The sequence below is a fragment of the Onychostoma macrolepis genome, chromosome 18 (genome assembly GCF_012432095.1).
Source record: "Onychostoma macrolepis isolate SWU-2019 chromosome 18, ASM1243209v1, whole genome shotgun sequence".
NCBI classification, from domain to species: domain Eukaryota; kingdom Metazoa; phylum Chordata; class Actinopteri; order Cypriniformes; family Cyprinidae; genus Onychostoma; species Onychostoma macrolepis.
Window position 1 is genome coordinate 6,704,494 of NC_081172.1, and position 11,999 is coordinate 6,716,492.

The window sequence follows — 11,999 nt, forward strand, 5'->3', positions numbered from 1 at the left end:
TTTATTTGATTATTTGATGAATATACAAAGCTTAAAAGAATATTTATTTGAAATATATTGTATTTATTGTTACTTTTGACACATTTAATGAGTCCTTGCTGAATAAAAATATGAATATTCTTTAAAAATTATTTAATTCTTTTAAAAAAAAAAGAAGAAAAAAAAAACATTTGAACAGTGGTGTTGTCAGTCCTCTGTCGTGTGTGTCATGTGGTCCCGCCTCTTGTTTACTTATTTGGTCATGTTCCTGTCCTTGTTAAGTGTGATTATTAGTTAAGTCTTGTCCAGCCGTGTTTTAGTAATTATCAGTGATTGTCATGTGTATTTAGTTCCTGCCTGTTTAGTTAGTTTTCGTCTGGTCTACTCGTTATTCCCCGGTGTTCCTGTCTGTGTCAGCCTTGCCTTGTCTTGCCCTGATGTCTTAATTAAAGACTATTATTTTGAAGTTACTCCTAGTCTGCGTATTCCTCGTTCCTCCCTGCTGTGTGCACTGTGACAGGTGTATGCATCAATTGTTTTCAAAGGCAAGATTTCTTTTCTGGCAGAGAGACAATGTGAGCCAATAAAAATCAAAAGAGCTGGTGCACAGAAAACTAGATAATTGAACTGGACCATATTTTAGCACTGTTCATTTTACTGTGGGATGTTATACTGGTTTTATTGTTATGAAGAAAATAACATTGTAGCTGTGTGCAGTGATCCGGCAGCATCCAATCAGCAATATTTTAACAAATCTTAAATCATTCCCTCTTTCCATGTCCTCTGTAAACTTCTCAGGACTGAGGAGATCTATAATATCTGGAGAAAGCAACTGGTTAGCAATTTTCCCATATAGTTGCTCTTTTTTATATATATATATATATATATATATATATATATATATGTATATTAGCTAAACACCTGAGCGTAAATTTTGTGATTTAATCTGAATCTTCAGAAAAATGACAAAATGATGCTAATTGGCCAATACCACTATTTTGTTTCAGATAATCCTAAAAAAATAAAAAATAAAAAATCATGGTTTCCACAAAATATTAAGCAGCGCAACTGCTTTCAAAAAAAGAGAAATGTTTCTTGAGCAGCAAATCAGCATATTAGAATAGTAAGACTGAAGACTGGAATATTGATGCTGAAAATTCAGTTTTGCATCACATAAATAAATTGCATTTTAAAATATATGAAAAAAATAGACTTGGTTATTTTGAAATTCATAATATTTCACAATTGCTGTTTTTATAGTTGTATTTTTGATCCTTGGTGAGCATAAGAGAATGTTTCAAAAACCTTAAAGGGGTGGTTTACTGCGATTTCACTTTTTTCATTTTAAATAGTGTGTAACGTTGCTGTTGGTGCATGAACAGTATCTGCAGAGTTGCTGCGCTGAAAGTTCAATGTAAGCGGAGATAACGTCTTTTAAAAATCAGGAAGTTTAATGCCTACAAAAACGACTCCTATGGGACTACAACGAGATACTTCCCGGGTTGCATACGTAAAAAACCCATCAAACCCCTCCCTCCGGAACATGCAAAAAAGGGGCAAGGCCATGTTCTGCGGCTTTGTCGAAGAGGAAGAGTTATAGTGGAGAGTTGTAGCCATGCCGTCGAAACGGTGTTATTTTCACCCAGCTGTCAGGTCTTCTGTGTTCGGGCTTCTTACAGATGCTGGAGTTGGTCAACAAAGGTTAAAATTTATGTTTGATTATGTTCCTGACAATTACAATCCTAATTCAGCTCTCTGTGCCGCGCATTTTATGGAAGACAGCTTCCAGAATCTACACGAGTTCAATGCCGGATTCACACAGAAACTATTACTAAAACATGGAGCAGTTCCAACTTTAAAACCAGAGGCAGCAGCTGTTGGGCCACAACCTGTAAGTAAGATTTCATAATTTTAAATGTATTTGCATGTATAATTTCAGACGTAATGTTTTAGTTTTATCAAGGTCGTAAACAAATGTCAACGCTGGCTTTAGTAGCCAGTGAGTTAAATGCTATTTCGTGTGTCTATGACAAACGCGTACAGACATTTTGGACCCGAATTTGTAATTATGTACTAATTTTGTAAATGTATTTTCCATGTATACTTTATGACGTAATTTTTCGATTTGATCAAGAACGTAAACACAAGCCAACGGTGTTTGGTTACAGTGGCCAGTTAGTTCGATGCTATTTTGTGTGTATAAGACAAACGTGTACGAACTTCAAAAAATTATATGTAATCACAACAGCAAACTTCCATTCAGAAACGTTTTGTAAGAGCCGTGTTTGTGGAAGTTCTGCTTGACTCTCTTCATTACCGCTTTCTGGGTCTGATTCTGGCTCAAACTGATACAGCAATATTGACACCATTATTTACATTTGACCGGAGCACATGCAGCGGTCGCCCGTGAAGGGAATGGGTGCGAAGTTTCTGGACAATGTGCAGTACGCAGTTTAGCCAATCACAACACACCGGCCCAACTGACCAATCTGAGTCCATTGCCTGTTTCTGAGGGAGTGGTTTCAGAGAATCAGGAAGCCAACCGGTCGTTCAAATGACAGAGGAGAAAGCGGCTTACAATAAAGCTGAAATATATGAAAAATAAGGCGTTTTTTAACAAACGAAACACGAAGACATGTTATATTGCACCCCTTAAACACAATCAAGTAAAGAAAAAAAGCAGTAAACCACCCCTTTAAAAATTCTTTCTAAGCCCATTCTTTTTTTTTTTTTTTAGAATATATGCTTAATTTGCATTGCCCATCAAATAAGAACAATGCTTTTTAGAACCAGATGATATGTTTACAACATCTATGAGCAGAAGCTAACAAGACCTTAACCCCTTAACACTGACCTGCAATACCACATGTCCATCAGGCATCCAATAAGAGTCTTCCAAAGATGACGTGACATTATACTTGTACCAACTTCCTTTTGTTTTTGTGTTTTGTAGTTAGATTCATGAGTGCAATCACTGCTATCTGGAAACAACTTGTGGATTAATTGATTTTCCAATGCAGATGTCATGAAAAGGAATCCTACCACATGAAGAAACAGTACAGGCCTGCAGTTGAGGTGATGGCTTTCTTTGGTAAGTCGGTGTGGTGTAAATTTTATCATATCTTTTGATGTGTTTTGCATTGCAGGTTAAAGTCAGGATAGGATGCTGTCGTTTTGGCTTGCATTGTGATAATGGGAGTAATTTGCAAACACTGTAAATGTGTTCTTGGCGTGTAGATTTATGTTATGCTCATATGCAATACTTGTTTGTGTTTCACAGGTTGCTCTATATCACGATGATTGCTCATTTTTATTATTTGGTCAGAAATACAATTATTTGACATGCACATGAAATGCTTGTCTGTGTTCCATAGGTTCTCTATATCATTATTATTGCTTATTTTCTTTGTTCAGGGTCAAAAAGTCTCCCTAAGCAGGTTTTGTTTCTAGTAATTGCTTTTATTTTAATGACATTTCTAATTTTTAACATTTTGATCCTCCATGGTTGTTATATCAAGCTGTCTAATGCAATATCAGTTTTTTGGCATTATTAATATATTTTCCTAGATTTATTTAAACAGGATTAGATCATCACTCATCCATATTGCAAGTAGAATTTAATTATATGAGATTTTATGGGTAATTAATAAAAATGCAGATGAAAAGGTGCAGTGAAAATGAAAATAATGTGTTTAATTTATCCACAATTTCCTCCCAGGCGTCTCCCTTTTCTTGTTTTGGTAGCTTTAGCAGTCTATACATTTGCTTTTATACATCCTGATGTTGTTCGTAGCTTATAAAATGAGTTCTTGTTTAGCAAGTGTGAAAAATTGCACTCGTTCCTTTGACAACACTCACTATGATATTTGAAGAACTTAAATGACCAGATATTGAGAAATGGCATGGTAAGAAGATGGTGTTAATTTGCATTAGTTAAGTAGCATACAAAAAAAAAAACAGGGCCCAGGTTTAAATGCGAATTAAGATAGAGGCAATCTTGCATAACCAGATCTTACATAAATAAGTCAACCAATCAAAATTAGACCAGACATGTGGCAGATAGTGAAGGTGTTTTTCAGTTTTGTGTGCAATATGCATCAGACGGTTATGAGGGGTGGAGAGTTTGAGCAGGTTGCAGAAACACATGCAACTTCTGTCTCTGCTGTGTTAGATGGCAGTAATTGCGAAATTGCATACATGCAGCAGATGGAAATTACATGATTACATGGCAGTACTGAATAGAAAAAAAAATAATAATATATGAAAAACTGCATCTTTTAGCTCTTTCAAAACTTTCAAGGTCTCTATGAAACAAACAAAACATCTCTCTCGTACCCCAGCTGTAAAGTGGCACATTGGCAAACGTGTTTTGACGGTGCTGTACGTGCTGAGCATGTTCAGGAAACAAAACAGCATGAAAAAAAAGAGTGTGTTGTTTATGAATTCTTAGGGCTGAAAAACGCCCATCTGTCTGCGAAAAACCTCCTCCACACCTCTCTGTACTTTGTCCCACTGTAAGCACCTTTTGTTTGGCCTGATATTTTGACAGTTGTACAATGTGCTCTGTCTCTGGAGGTCTGGAAATGCCTTTCCTGCTCAAAAATGCCATGATAACCTCTTTGGCCACTGACCTCCGTTATGGAGGAGAGTGTTGTGTGTGTGTGTCACTATGAGTAACTATTGCATCGGTAGCTGTTGTTAAAATGCACTGGAATTTGATTTAATTCAAATTCCATTGCAATCAATCAATCAATCAATCAATCAATCAATCAGTAGTTAGTTACGGAAGGTATGAACATCTAAGGAATGTTTGGAATGCCATAAAAGCATAATATGCTTATTTTTTCCCCAGTACGTCTAATGTGCACAGTATGCTACGTTTACTCAAATTACCTACTATATTTGCCAAAATGTGCAGTATACAACAACATGCACTCAATTGTACCTTCCATTTCCTTTTGACATATGAACCAGAAGTAATATTAGCCATTTTAACTTCTCCTTGGCTCACTATTTGATATACTGCCAAGAACCAGGAGCACTTTAAATTATCATATTAAAAATGCTTAATAACTGTATTTCTAAGATAAATGGGCTCCACTCATTTAGCATCATGTGATGACAAATGTGGCATATACATACATACATGCATGCATGCATGCATACATACATACATATACAGTATATGACGAATTCATTTGCGAAAACAGATAAATCCGTTTTTAACAATTTTCAAAAATCATGTTTTTCATTGTGCATTCCAATTAATCTCAATCAAACTGCAGTTGGGTTATTTTGATTAGGTTAAAAATAACAAAAAAAAAAAAAAATACAGATAACTAACACAACATAATAAAAACATGATAACATAATAATAATAAAAACATGATTTAAAAAAAATAATAATAATAACAAAATTATATATTGGTGTATATTTTACAAGAAAATACTATTTGAGTCTTTCTAATTCAAAATTTCATATTTAATTCAATGGGATACATGACTTTTCTTTGTAATTGCTGATTAAAGTTAATAAAAAAAAAATAATTTAAAGTTTTTTTTTTTTTTTTTTCAGTGTATGCATTAAATATGTATATTTTTCAAATTTAAATAAACCATTCATTCGTTCATTCATTCATTCATTGCAGAGTACAGTGTATGCACAGTGTGAAATACAGTAAATAGAAAGATAGTATTCCATTCTAAACATAGTCCAAGTGTCCTTGAATGTACAGTAGAGGCAGTAGGTTCAAAGGTGAATGGTCAGGTGGTAATCAGGTTGAGGTTTCTGCACGTTGTCCCGTGTTTCAGCATGTAGCCGTGGGGCGGCAGTGATTGGACTGAGAACGGCTCTTAGTCACGCCCCTTAATTCAAATATACAGCCACCCACTGTTCCTCTGTGTGCATGAATATGAATTAATATTCCATGCTTCAGCAGTCTGTGCGTCCTTGAGGAGATTTTCTTTTACCTGAACCTCCTTATTTTTCAATTACATAAACATGCATAGAAACCATTATTGTAATATTCTCATTCATTGAATCAACATTCAAAGCTTCCCTTCGGCTGAGAAACTGAGCTTGCAGATACCCAGTAAGTGAGAGAGGCAATTTACAGTCTAAAGCTGAATATAAACATTATGACTGCTTTCACTCCATGGCTTCAAATATCTGAACATTAAAGGCAATTTGCAATGTAAGGAGAGTTTTAGAAATGTAAAATAAGACCCTGGTACAAATTTCATGCATTAAAGATAATATTTCAATAGAATAGTTCACTCAAAAAGCATGATTCTGTATAACCTTTTTTTTTTTTTTCTTATATAAAAAAAATATGTCCATATGACCTTCTTGCTTAATAATAACAATATTAATAATAATAATAACAATAATTAACTTTTTATTAAAATATTTAATAGTTTATTTAATTTATTTGCAATTAGATTATCGTCCAAGCTTTGTGTGTAAGGAAAAAAGAAAGTTATGGAGTAAAAGTATTACTTAAATATTTGGGGGGAAAAAATCTTATATTTTACTCATATAAAATTTTGACTTTAGAATACTTGGTCTTTAGTCATGAGTAGCATAGTTTATGTTCATGGTGCTTCATGATAATTTGTCTGTTTGACAGCTTCTAGTCACCATCCACTTTTATTGCATAAAAACAGTCAGCTTTCTGCTAAACTTATTTTGTGTTTCACAGAAGAATGATTTACACATTAGAAGGAAAGATATACAGTTTAGAAAAAATATAAACATTTAGCAAATGACAGTATTAGCATTTTTAGGTGAACTATTTCTTTAACAGCATTACCGAGGTCTTAGCATTTACAAAATTAATCCTTATGCATTGCAATGCTTACATAAACGTTAATATTGGAAGGCGAGCTAGTGAGAGAGAGAGAGAGAGAGAGAGAGAGAGAGAGATTGTGTGTCTTTATGTGATGTGGTGAGGGCTGATGGGTAATTATGGCTGTGCTGAGTGAGGGGACTCCCGTACTCTGAAATACAGAAGCACTCTCACTCTTCTGTAATCCAGACGCCACACTCCTGATTTCATAAGTTGCGGTTTTGGTAATGTGCTTCAACCCCACATAGTGAAATGGAGAAATATCGTAATAATCCACTTATCAGGAAAGAGCACATTCCGATAATCCTGCCTGCTAAAATGGGCCGCTGTTCTTACTACGACAGCGTTAGCTGTTGCCCCAAGTCCTTCCTGGGATGCTTCATGATGGAGCTGCCACGTGCAAAAAGTAGAGGTGTCTCTTTAAGAGCGATCTGCTGCACGGCTGATATGTGCCATGGAGTAAGAGTTCAGAAGATTACATACACATAGACAGTTTAAAATGCATGTATATTTTTCTATCTCTTGGTAGATTTGTGTTACTAAGCAAGCTCTTCCTGCTCTGAGACAACTGTGTGTTTAGAGGAGGTTTATTTTATTGCTGAGACTCGTGGGTTTGCGGTTCTTGTAAGTGATTACTCATGGAACTCTCTCCAGTGTTTCCTCTGCAGACCACCTCTGATGCAATACAGAATAATCTTTGCACACTGAATTAAGGTCATTATTGTTCTCGGCTTAGCTGGTTTTGTTGCTGGATTACTGACTTGGTGTGCTGTGCAGTGGATTTCTCAATTGGGAGACCAGGAGAATGTGGTGCTGATGTGGGGTTGAAGTGTGTTCATGGCACATCGGAAAATCATCTATATCACAGGAATTATCCTGATGCATTTGCAACCCATAAAAGCATAGCATCTTCTTGATCAATATGGCTATTTACTGTGGATTTGGCTCTGTCTTTATGGTCTATATTATAGACAGTGCAAAGACAGAACATGCTACTTGTTAAAAAATTAATGAAAGACGTTTTAATGCTCATTGGGGCAATCGCCTTCTTGGCAAAAACCTTGTGCTCTTAACTAGTGGTTGGGTTTTCCATAGCCGATGGCGGTATCTAAAGAGCAGCGTGGCTGATATATGCGTAATGCAATTTAAGGCAAGATACTACACAGGTGTATAGGGTACAAAACGTAATAAATAGATATACCATACTTTTGATTAATCACAGTACATTAAGACAATTGTTTTGTATTACAAGTTTTCTAAAATATAATATTTAAATATGCAAATGTTGAAATGACATTATCTAATTAAATATGTACTAATTTGCATAAAGTTCTAGAATAGAAATTTGAACATTGGATAAAGCCAGGTTCAAAATTAAAATTTTATGTCATTTACATCTTAGTTACACTGTAACCCAATTTTTGTAATTTGAACAGCATTTTACTGTATTATGTACAGTAAGATACTGTAAAATGTATATACAGTGTTTTACTGTAAACTGCAAATGATTATGGGAAAATACATGGTCACTACAGTAAACTACTGTAAATTTACAGTAGTGAACTTGCCCACGAAAAACTGACCATTTTATTTTGAGATTTATTTTGTTTGCTGTTTGGCGGAAGCAGGTAAAAGTACAAAAGTCCTTACAATGTGACAGTTTATGTAGTTAAATGTTGCGTTTTATGGTATATACCATTTAATTCCATCACTATAAGATTCTACCATTAGTCTTTCATTTAATCTGTGTTGATTATGTTTTAAACTTAAGCTAATTTTAAAGATTTTTTTTTGACTACGGCAAAGCAGCTGTTCTCCTCTAGTAGACGGTTACAATAGAATGCCACGAAGTAGCAGTTGAAGTCGCGAACGCGCAATATGACATTGGAATGCCGTTGCCGGTCCAGCAGTGGAGGCTGCTTAAAGTCCCTACTTTTTAAAGAGAGGAACGGGCTAGCAAGTTTTGCTTATAAATATAAAAAATGTGGTAACACTTTACAATAAGGTTCATTAGTTAACATTAACGTTAGTTAAAAACATTAATGAACAATACTTCTACAGCATTTATTAAGCTTAGTTAATGTTAATTTCAGCATTTACCAATGCATTATTAAAATCACAAGTTGTGTTTGGTAACATTAGTTAATGCACTGTGAATTTACATGGAATAAACAACAACTGTATTGTCATTAACTAACATTAACAAAGATTAATAAATAGTGTAATAAATGCATTGTTTGTTCATGTTAGTTAATACATTAACCAATGTTAACAAATGACACCTTATTGTAAAGTGTTACCAAAAATGTTTATTTTATTTAAAATGTTTGTATTACTGTACGGTAGTTTTTTTTTCTGATAATAAACTATAGTAACACCAAAAGGGTGTTGTGACTCTGTCTGTTATAGGAGATTTCTCCAAGCAAAAACAGGATCCTGAATATGAGGGCAGAATCATCATACAGCCAGCTGTCCGTTTTACAGAAATGCAGAATTAGGTAACCCAAAATACATTTTGTTTTACATTGTATTTACATTCATGCATTTGTCAGATGCTTTTAGCCAAAGCAAGTTATATTGTATTTAATGTAGGGGAGCACGGGACACAACCTAACACTGACTTTCTTAGCATGTGTAAATCTATATGGGGTTCAGAGAATATTTTTTTTATACACTTTAATTTCACACTTGTCTAGTACAAATATGTTGCGTTGTTTCATAATTACAGGTGTATATGTTTTTTGTTATTTATCTCAAAAGATTGGAAGTGACAACATGCCCCATAGGTGGGGTACATTGTAACATGTGAGGGGCACGTTGTAACATAACCATATGACAGCTTAAAATATTATCGGATCTAATGAAAAAATATACAAGACAAACTAAAATATTTTGTCAATAAAATTAAATCATTAACTTTTTCAAATAAAATAATGGCATTTTTTAAGAATTAAAAATAATCTAATTTTGGAGTTTGACAATGAACACATTGCAACCATGCTTGGGACGGCCCTGATTGCAAAACACAGCTGTCATAGGACACATAAACGAGCCAAAATGCTTTACATTTCTTGAAATAACAATTTCTGAACATTAAACATCGATTCTCAGTCTTTATTCACCTGCTTCTTGTGGCTTCTCATTGAAACTCATAAAAGTAAATGGTGTAAATTGCATTGCTAATGTCATAGAATAGCATAGTTTAATAATAGCGGGGCACATTGTAAGACAGTGTTACAACATTCCCCATCTGTGCAATTGGAATTTAAAACTGGTTAATGTCTTCTGCTAGTTAGCGAAGCATTACAAAACTATCTAAACTGATAACAGATTGGAGATTAAAATAATAGCAGATTTGTCTAATTTTAAATGAATACAAAAAACTGAGATGACAATTTACTTCAGCCAGAAATGTACTTCTGCACTTAAACAGCAAAATGCAGCTGCTTCAGGTATCTTTAACTTACTGTAGCCTATAAATTCATAATACCGATATCCCCATCTGACAAAATTAGATTACTGTTACTGTATAGCAACAATTATAGATTTTTAATCATGGTATTATAAGCACAGATTTTCTAGGACACACACACACACACATTTAGAAATGACTAGATTATATGAACAAATTGGTTAGCATTTAGCATGGTCTGTGGCAGACTTTACTAAGTGTCAGGGCAACAAAATTCAATAAACAAGTTAATATTAAGTGATTTAAATCGTGAAGAAAATATTGTATTTTTTCGCAAAACGGTTCTAAACAAAGCCATGTTGTGTGTCTCTGCACACAACAGTGTTTCATTACTGAAATAATTTACCTTTTTTGAATGCCTTGAATCAGTGATTCACTGATCCATTCATAAAAACAGTTTCTTCATTCCTGAAAGAATCAGCAGTTTTTAATGAATAGATTGAATAAAAGACTCAATGGCTCAGTCATTAAGACAGTGGCTTGCTGCCACCTACTGGTAATTTTAGTCTCATTTTTAAAAGTATCATTTTATTTTTATTTTTTCTATCATTACCTATTTTTGTGTTTATATTCAAAACATTAATTTCATAATATTATTTCTGAAATTTGTAAGTGCAAATTATAATCAATTACACTTGTCGCTTTAAAAAAAATAATAATAATTAAGCCACTTTTCAGCATAGCCTGTTTTATTTGACTTGTATCCCGTGTATTCTGATACATAAATTAATGTCTCTGGGCTAAGCCCCGGATATCCACTCACCCTAGAACCGCCCCTGGAATCAAACCCATTAATTCAGCATTCTATCACTTTGCTCTACTGATTGAGAATGCATTGTAAAAAATGGAGCTTTAATAATTTGAATGTGATGGATTATCAACTAATTATGTACCTTCCTTTGTAGGTGCGTTCAGATGTAGTATATAAGGTTTTATTAGCATCAAAGTGTATACAGCACCAAGTTTGAGAGTTGAGGCAAATTCTGTAAACACTGCTTTGAAAAATAATGTTTTTTTTTTTTTTTCTTGCGCTTGCAGGTTCCTTCAGATCTTTGTGGCACCAAATGCATTGAAAGTCACAGGTCAGCTGGAATTCTGGAAAGAAGGTGCAAAGAAAAAGGATCTGCCTGAATTCCAGAGAGCTTGTCAACTTTGACTGTCAAAATTACTGAAATTTAACACAACACAAACTCATTTTTACTGTATTATTTGATTTTATTAACACTATCAGTCAAAAGTTTTTGAACAGTAAGATTTTTAATGTTTTTAAAGAAGCCTCTTCTGCCCACCAAGCCTGCATTTATTTGATCCAAAGTACAGCAAAAACAGTACAATTTTGAAATATTTTTACTATTTAAAATTGTTTTCTATTTGAATATATTTTAAAATGTATAAAATTTTTCTGTCATCAAAGCTGAATTTTTAACATCATTACTCCAGTCTTCAGTGTCACATGATCCTTTCAGAAATCATTCTAATATTCTGATTTGCTGCTCAAAAAAACTATATTATTATTATTATTATTATTGTGCTGAAAACAGCTGAGTCTAATTTTTTCAGGTTTCCTTGATGAATAGAAAGTTCAGAACAGCATTTATCTGAAATAGAAATATTTTGTAACATTATAAATGTCTTTATCCATCCTTGTTAAATAAAAGTAGTAATTTCTATAACCCCCCAATACAAAATATTTTTATTTC

General features: G+C 33.8%; 1 long non-coding RNA gene across 1 annotated transcript; it reads left to right on the forward strand.

Moving 5' to 3' along the window:
* The first annotated feature begins 2,812 nt into the window (after positions 1-2,812).
* On the forward strand, positions 2,813-11,460 carry LOC131523951 (uncharacterized). Its single transcript, XR_009266890.1, has 3 exons — positions 2,813-3,070; positions 9,237-9,325; positions 11,338-11,460. It is a non-coding gene; the product is annotated as an uncharacterized LOC131523951 (long non-coding RNA).
* The last annotated feature ends 539 nt before the right edge of the window (positions 11,461-11,999 follow it).